At 33.1% G+C, this 867-nt stretch overlaps 1 protein-coding gene across 1 annotated transcript in view; it reads left to right on the top strand.

Moving 5' to 3' along the window:
- The window catches only part of LOC116674024 (coagulation factor XIII A chain-like), a 22,567-nt gene that overhangs the window by 4,165 nt on the left and 17,535 nt on the right, over window positions 1-867 (top strand).

Below are 867 nucleotides of genomic sequence, written 5' to 3' on the forward strand. Positions count from 1 at the left end.
CTCCTGTCACCTGAGAGTCAGTGTTCAGATGTGTCTCTCCTGTCTCGAAAAGCAAAGATTAATCAATTAGTTGTCAACTATTATGAATTGCCATTTATTGTATCTGTGTTTTAATTTGTCACTAAAATAACTAAATGAAATGTGCAGTATATTTTTACTCCGATATATTTCCCAAAAGCATTACACTCGTGGTGGAGATCTGAAATAAAACTTCAGTCAACAGAGTCTTTGAAGTCTTAAATCTTTGTGCAAAGCAGGTTCAGTACATCACAGGGGAGTCTTAGAGGGCATGTTCTAGTGTGAACCATTTCGGAATATCAGGGAATAACAACTTACACATTTACTTTGAAACATTAGAGTTGAAAGCAGAAACTAAGTAAGATAGATACCAGAATTCTTAATTTTACAAGTTTAGTGTTAGTTTTAGTTCAGGAGTTATTCAGGGAGATCAGGGATAACTTTTAAGTAAGTTTATCTATTTTTACAGAGATGCATTGGTGTTTTAATTGACATTGTCGGTAAATTATGTTTGATAAAGTTCTGTTTTCTACGTTAAACTTCAAGAGAGAGTGAGAACAAAATATTTCTTTCAGAGCCTGTTAATGTTTGTGATGAACTGAAGGATGCAGTGTTCCTTTTAGTGTTTAGAAACGTATTGTACTGTTTAAGCTAAATCAAAAGCCTTAAAAAACAGGGCTGTTTTTCTGAGATACGTGGTTCTCACAGGAAAGTGATTCTAAAAAGACATGATGCAAAACAAAACACACATAAACTCCTCTTAAATCTTCCATCAAACAGCTTTAATGTTTCAGAGACTTTCATTTAAGAGTACATTTTGTTTCTGATAATGTATATTTAAAACTCTCG

Source organism: Etheostoma spectabile, chromosome 24 (assembly GCF_008692095.1).
Source record: "Etheostoma spectabile isolate EspeVRDwgs_2016 chromosome 24, UIUC_Espe_1.0, whole genome shotgun sequence".
NCBI lineage: Eukaryota > Metazoa > Chordata > Actinopteri > Perciformes > Percidae > Etheostoma > Etheostoma spectabile.